This window comes from Lynx rufus, unplaced genomic scaffold (assembly GCF_022079265.1).
Source record: "Lynx rufus isolate CCGP_SWC_20201006 ecotype Redwood Valley unplaced genomic scaffold, mLynRuf1.p SCAF_19, whole genome shotgun sequence".
Taxonomy (NCBI): Eukaryota; Metazoa; Chordata; class Mammalia; order Carnivora; family Felidae; genus Lynx; species Lynx rufus.
In genome coordinates this window covers 14,612,135-14,619,351 of record NW_025814833.1, presented here as the reverse complement: position 1 = coordinate 14,619,351, position 7,217 = coordinate 14,612,135, and the positions used below count along the sequence as shown (strand labels likewise).

The following is a 7,217-nucleotide window of genomic DNA, read 5'->3' as shown; positions in this document are numbered from 1 at the left end:
TTTTTTTTTTTTACTGTTTATTAATTTTTAAGAGAGAGAGAGTGGGGGAGGAGCAGAAAGAGAGGGAGGCTCTAGGCTCTGAGCTGTCAGCACAGAGCCCGAGGCGGGGCTCGAACCCACAAACTGTGAGATCATGACCTGAGCCGAAGTCAGCCGCTTAACAGACTGAGCCACCCAGGCGTTCCAAGCCCCGTGTTCTTATCTGGAGCTACTTGTTCTGGAGGAAGTCCTTGGAGCTGCCTACAGCCTGGCATGCGTCTGAGTTCTCCAAGACATGTATTTTGATGGGTTCCGAACAGCACATGATAGACGCGACTTGTTTGATTGCTATCAATTCATTGTTGTGGTTGTGTTTGAAAACATTTTAAAAATCCAGTAACCATAGGGGAACTGTGTGCAGCGCACACAGGAACTCTCTGTGATAGTCTTGCAACTTTTCCGTAAACCTAAAACTATTTGAAAATAAAACGAGTTTAAAAACAGAATGAAATAACCAACCAAACACCTAAACCTAAGGGTGAAATTAATTAACCATGCATTTTAGGGGTGCCTGGCTGGCTCAGTCAGTAGAGCAGGCGACTCCTGATCTCAGGGTTGTGAATTCGAGCCCCATGTTGGGTGTAGAGATTCCTTTAGAAAAAAAATTTTTTTAAAGCATGCATTTTAAAATGTGGTGCTTACAGAAGTATGCCGATGGGAAAGTGAGCTCCTGGCATGTTTACAAATCACCAAAAGCTATTGAGTTCCACTGATGATGTGTACATCATAAACACCTATCTTTTTTTTTTAATATCTTTACATTTATTTATTTTTGAGGGAGGAAGAGAGAGAGAGAGATGCAGAGAGAGAGAGGGGGACAGAGAACCCGAAGCAGGTTCTGCACTGACAGCAGAGAGCCCGATGCAGGGCTTGAACTCACGAACCGTGAGATCACGACCTGAACCGAAGTTGGATTCTTAACCAACTGTAAGATCGTGACCTGAGCCCAAGTAGAATGCTTAACCAACTGAGCCACCCAGGCACCCCCATAAGCACCTATCTTAAGGTTGTGTCTACACAGATTGGCTCCCCATTGGTTGACAGAGAAAATGTACTATTTGTAGGCTGTCCAGTCTTAGTACAACCCTCTGTATAGGTGCTTTGGTTAATCGTGTGGGGGTAGCAGAAGAATACGGAAAGCTCATGGAGCTTTGGAGCTGGCCAGGTCTGGGTTTACATCGTTTACCATTCACTAACTAGCTGGGTGACTTTAGGGGAGTTACTTAACCTCCCTGGGTATGTGTGAAATGGGGGTTAATAATACTGTGCTACAACATGGATGGAACTGGAGAGTGTGATGCTAAGTGAAATAAGCCATACAGAGAAAGACAGATACCATATGGTTTCACTCTTATGTGGATCCTGAGAAACTTAACAGAAACCCATGGGGGAGGGGAAGGAAAAAAAAAAGAGGTTAGAGTGGGAGAGAGCGAAAGCATAAGAGCCTCTTAAAAACTGAGAACAAACTGAGGGTTGATGGGGGGTGGGAGGGAGGGGAGGGTGGGTGATGGGTATTGAGGAGGGCACCTTTTGGGATGAGCACTGGGTGTTGTATGGAAACCAATTTGACAATAAACTTCATATATTGAAAAAAAATAATACTGTGCTACAGACTTGCTGCGACAATTAAATGAGATGGTATATCAAAAATATCTGGTCAGGGGACGCCTGGGTGGCTCAGTTGGCTGAGCGTCCAACTCTTGGTTTCAGCTCAGGTCTTGATCTCACGGTTCGTGAGTTCAAGCCCACATCGGGCTCCACACTGACAGCGCGGAGCCTGCTTGGGATTCTCTCTCTCCCTCTCTCTCTCTGCCCCTCCCCTTCTTGCTCTCTCTGTCTCTCTCAAAATAAATAAATAAACTTAAATTTAAAAAAATATCTGGTCTATTGTTCAGACTTAGTAAATGGTAGCAATTCATCTTTAAGAGTTCCTAGAGTAAACCTGTAACATAGTTTTTCTTCTTTCTTTTCCTTCCCTTCCCTTCCCTTCCCTCGGCTTCCTTCCTTCCTTCCTTCCTTCCTTCCTTCCCTCCCTCCCTCCTTCCCTCCCTCTCCGCTTCCTTCCTTTGCTTCCTTCTTTAGTTTTTGACTGGATTGGGGAGGGGATGAACAGCTTCTGTATCAGCAGGCAGTTAACAGAAAGCTCACACTGGTGTAGATATTTAGGTGCAAACTGAAAACTAAAATTTGAAAACGAATGGGTAATAAATAAACTGCTATAAGACTCCCTGCTTTACGGAGGGAGTAGAAGTCTGGAGCCCAGGATTGTTAGGAACCAGTAAAGGGTCCCAAGAAGATGAGGAGGTTCATCTCTGAATAGGAAATGTCAAGAATAACATTTATTCATTTAACAAATATTTATACAACATCTACATGTGTCAAACAATGGGCCGGCTGCTGGGGATATAGTGGTGAATAGGCTAAGCACGGACACCGCACTGAGGGCTCTCACAGTGTAGTCCAATAGCCACACACACACACACACACACCTGCAAGTTTCTAGATATAATACTGGTTGTGTGCAACACATACTCATATTTTTATGTTATTCTATCTCATTAAAAATATATTTCAGGGGCGCCGGGGTGGCTCAGTTGGTTATGTGTCCGACGGCCAGGTCATGATCTCACAGTTTATGAGTTCGAGCCCCGCGTCTGTGCTGACAGCTCAGAGCCTGGAGCCTGTTTCGGATTCTGTGTCTCCCTCTCTCTCTGCCCCTCCCCCACTCATGCTCTGTCTCTCTCTCTGTCAAAAATAAATAAACATTAACAAAAATTAAAAATATATATATATTTCGGGGCACCTGGGTGGCTCAGTCGGTTGAGCGTCCGACTTCGGCTCAGGTCATGATCTCGCGGTCTGTGAGTTCGAGCCCCACGTCGGGCTCTGTGCTCACAGCTCAGAGCCTGGAGCCTGCTTTGGATTCTGTGTCTCCCTCTCTCTCTGCCCCTCCCCTGCTCATGCTCTGTCTCTCTCTCTGTCAAAAATAAATAAAACATTAAAAAAAATTTTAATAAAAAATACATATATTTCATAACCCGTTAATAGGTTGCATCCACAGTTTGAAAAACATTGATCTAGTCAAGGAAACAGACACACAGACAATTAATTTTCATACGGTGTTATAGGTGCAACGACAGAGAAGTATTCCTAGGGGCCAAGGGAAGTATTCTGAACTCACATTTACTTTGTTAAAAAATTGTTATTTATATTTGAGAGAGGGAGAGACAGAGCGTGAGTGGGGAGAGGCAGAGAGAGACTGAGACAGAATCCGAAGCAGGCTCCAGGCTCTGAGCTATCAACACAGAGCCTGATGCAGGGCTCGAACCCATGAGCTGTGAGACCATGACCTAAGCTGAAGTCCAACGCCCAACCGACTGAGCCACCCAGGCGCCCCTCTTCCTGAGTCTTTTGGGCCTTGATTGCTTTCAGCTTGAACGAATCCGCACGCGAAAGTGGCACATCTTGGGGTGATTGTTGTGAACCCCGACGCTCACGTGCTGAGCACCTTGGCGCTCCTCGGTCTGTTCCTCTGCACGTGGCATCTCATCCTCCAGGGCCTCTCCGTGTAGCCTGGGCTTCTCGCAGCGTGGTGATCTCAGGGCAGCTGACTGCATGGCATCTGGCTTGACTGAACGTTCCAAGAAATGGGAACTGGAAGCCGCTGCCGGTTTCTTCCGACCTGAGCCCTGAAACTGGCATGTTCATGGGCACACAGACTGTGCAGTCACACGGGGCGCTGCTTCTCTGCCATCTTGAAATTCTTTCAAAAAATTTTTTTCTTTTTTTTAAATTTTTGATTTGTTTTTGTTTTTGAGAGAGAGATAGAGACAGAATGCGAGCTGGGGAGGGGCAGAGAGAGAGGGAGACAGAGAATCCGAAGCAGGTTCCCGGCTCCGGGCTGTCAGCACAGAGCCCGACACGGGGCCCGAACTCTCGAACCGGGAGATCATGACCTGAGCCGGAGTCAGAGACTTGACCGACTGAGCCACCCAGGTGCCCCCGAAATATTCTATTTTTTTAAAGTTTATTTCATTTTTTCAGCATTCTCTACACCCAACATGGGACTCGAACCCATGACTCTGAGATCAAGAGTCACATGCTCTATGAACTGAGTCACGGGGCCACCTCGCCATCTTGAAATTCTTAATCAGTGTTTAGAAGGGACCCTACGTTTTCAGTTTGGGCTCTGCCCAGAATATCTCTTTTGCTCTACTTTATTGGTCTGAGCAGTTGCAGAACCCACGTGGATTCAAGGGAAGGGGATACAGAGCTCACTGTCAGGAAGAGTATCAAAGAACTCAGGGTCACCTTTAATCCATCACCGCATGGCGTAGGAGAGGTGATAGAGTACTAGAAGCAAGAAATCCGAGATCTAGGGGTACCCGGCTGGCTCAGTCAGAGAAGCATGTGACTCTTAGACTCAGAGTCATGAGTTTGAACCCCACATTGGGTGTAGAGACTCCTAAATAAATAAACTGTTACAAAAAGAAGAAGAAGAAATCTGAGGTCTGGTCCCAGTTTTATCGCTACAACGGGCCTGCTGCGAACAATCACTTCAGCTTTGGGGACTTCGGTTTCCTTCCACTTAAAATGAGGAAACTGGTTCAAAAGTCATGAACTTCTAGTGACACATTTGTAACTCTCGACATGTACATCTGATAGGGTATTCGTTAGAGAACAAAAATGTTTCCACGGGGCATGGGAACGGAAGGGCAATGAGCTACAAAAAAAAAAAAAAAAAAAAAGATTATTGGTTTAATCAGTAGGGCTGTGGCTCTAGATTCAAGGTCACCTGCCTCCAACTTCCACTTGTTCCTCCCACAAACACGCACCACGGGCGATGAGGCAGACCCGCAGGGCTGGGTGCTGGGTGCTGGGCTGCGGAGATGAGCCACATCCACAGACTCCAGTCTTCAGAGGCTCACGGCCTACGGTGCGGCAGGTGAGTGTAGACAGTCGCAGCCTCCAATGCGGCCGGGAAGGCACGAAGTCCTGCCCTGATGGGGGAGGGGCCGAGGAAGAGCCCGCTGAGCCCCGCGGGCTGCGGAGGACTCAGGTCCGGGGCACCGAGTGGGGCACGTTCACATCCTAGGCAGAAGGAAGAAGGGGCACGTTCACATCCTGGGCAGAGGCCTGCAAAGAGGCCCGGTCGCGGGAAAGCTGGGAGACTTGATGGAACTGAAAGTCACTCTGTGTGGAAGTAAGTGCAGAAAGGGGACGTGTTCGGTGGGTGGTGGCAGGAGAGGGTGCTGACGGAAGGGGTGATGAGGGAACGGGGCTGAAGGCGGAAGCTGGGGTCAGATCACCGGGAGCCTCTAGGCCTTGAGAGAGAGTTTGGATTCTACCCTGAGGCCCAGGCAAACATTGAAGGGTTCGAACTTGGACGGAGGGTCTCGGCTCTGGGTTGAAGGACTCTCACCGGGGTTGCTGTGTGGACTGCTGAGGTCAGACTGGTTGGAAGTAGGGCAGGGTAGGCTGGGAGCAGCCTGGTAGGAGGCTGTGGTTTGTGGTCTGGGTGAGCAATGATGGTGACGGCACGAAGGCAGAGGCAGTGGAGATGGCGTGAAATGCACAGACGAGAGACACTTAGTAGAAGCGAGACTTGTGACCGCGTGTAGAGCAGGGAGAAGAGGGCAAGGGTCCTGCCCAAGTTCCTGGTCGGAGCAACAGGGTGGATGGTGGTGTCATTTACCGGGAGGGAAAGACCACGAGAACAGGTGTTTTTTGGAGGAGAAGCGGAGGGATCAAGGGAAAACCTTGGTTTGCGAGCATTAATTCGGTCCGGAAGCGTGATTGTCATCCAGAGCGCTTGTATGTCGGAGCAAATTTCAAGAACCATCGGCTCAGTTGCGATCATCGTCACGTACTACTCGCATTGCAAGACACCACTCTTTGGCAAATTAAATTTGATTAGAAGTGTTTGCTCATCTTGGGGAACCCTCACCAAACAAGGTTTTACTGTATTTGGTTTGGGATGGCTGTGAGGCTTCCAGGAGAAGATATCCAATAGAGATATCTTGTGGATATGCAAGTCAAAAGAGAACCGGAGGAGGCTGTGGGTTAGGGGAGGGGTTTTGTTTTGACCTAGGAGTGACAGCTTGTTTGCAAAATGACGTTGAAGAGCGCAGAAGAGAAGGAAAGGTGGGAAGACAGAGGGGGTCAATAGGAATAGCCAATGGATCGAAGCTCCTGGGGGCTGGGGAGGGACGGGTTAGCCCAGGACTAGGGGTTTGTCTTACAGAGGAGGAAAGCCTAGGAATTAAGAGTTCAGATGCTTGGCTGGGGGGATGGGTGAACTAGGTGAAGGAGACTAAGAACACACTTATCTTAAAAAAAAATAGGGGCGCCTGGGTGGCTCAGAAGGTTAAGCGTCCAACTTTGGCTCAGGTCATGATCTCACGTCAGCGCACAGCCTGCTTCAGATCCTTGATCTCCCTGCCTCTCTGCCCCTCCCCTTCCACTCCACCCCCCCCCCGTCTCTCAAAAAATAAACAGCTTAAAAAAAGAAAGAAAATCATTTATATTAAAAAAGTACACTTATCCTGATGAACACTGAGTAACATATAGAACCGTCGAATCACTGTATTGTACACCTGAAACTAATATACCACCGTATGTTAACTCTACTAGAATTTAAAAAAAAATAAAAAAAAAGAGTTCAGGGGCGCCTGGCTGGCTCAGTCGGTAGAGCACGTGACTCTTGATCTCAGGGTTGTGAGTTTGAGACCCACGTTGCAGGGCAAGATTAGGTAAAAAAAAAAAAAAAGAAAGAAAAGAGTTCAGGCTCTGGAATCTGGGTCCTGTCGCCTTCTAGCTGTGAGACCTTGGGCAAGTCACTTACTTTCCTGAGTGTCAGTTTCCTCAACTTTAAAGTGGGAAAATGATGAGAACCTGCTAAGTTTGGCCTGATAATCAACGGCCATAGTGTGTGTAATAGGCTTACCACGGTGCTTGGCTCTTAGGTCGTGCCCCCTAAATGGGAGGTGTCATCGTTATAACAGGAGCACAGGAGGAAAGGTCACGCACAAGTCAGGTCATAGGTTTGGTTACGGGAAGCTGAACAAATTCTTTTTAGATATTTTATACCTTTTTGATGAAATAAAAGGTGAGGTTATCTAAAGGGGGCTATGTGCGGATGTCTCTGAGACTAGAAAAGCCACTTGTTTTGCATTGCC

At 47.7% G+C, this 7,217-nt stretch overlaps 1 long non-coding RNA gene across 1 annotated transcript; it reads right to left on the bottom strand.

Annotated features, from left to right (window-relative positions):
* Positions 1-4,549: 4,549 nt before the first annotated feature.
* On the bottom strand, positions 4,550-4,954 carry LOC124513881 (uncharacterized). The gene is made up of 2 exons (XR_006962541.1): positions 4,875-4,954; positions 4,550-4,762 (listed from the first exon to the last, which is right to left on the bottom strand). It is a non-coding gene; the product is annotated as an uncharacterized LOC124513881 (long non-coding RNA).
* Between the last annotated feature and the right edge of the window lie 2,263 nt (positions 4,955-7,217).